The following is a 326-nucleotide window of genomic DNA, read 5'->3' as shown; positions in this document are numbered from 1 at the left end:
TAAACCGTGAACTACTCATCTCCAAACAAAATGGACGCCTAATTTCACATGATTTTTTCTCTTAAATATCGTAAAAAAAAAAAAAACATAAGAGCACATCACATACTAAAATATATCTACAATTAAAATAATTTCTAATTTTATCAACACGTTTTTTCTAATAATCATTTTATATAGTGGTTGTTATATGATCGTTGTGCTTGTGTATAATTTAATGGTTTATTTTTAAACAACTTATTTTAGTTTTTTTTGGGTGACTAAACAACTTATTTTAGTTTGAAATTATATATTCAACCCTCATAACACCAATATTATGTTTATTACAG

The sequence above is a fragment of the Arachis ipaensis genome, chromosome B08 (genome assembly GCF_000816755.2).
Source record: "Arachis ipaensis cultivar K30076 chromosome B08, Araip1.1, whole genome shotgun sequence".
In the NCBI taxonomy this organism is placed as follows: Eukaryota; Viridiplantae; Streptophyta; class Magnoliopsida; order Fabales; family Fabaceae; genus Arachis; species Arachis ipaensis.
Note: the sequence above shows the minus strand (reverse complement) of the source record.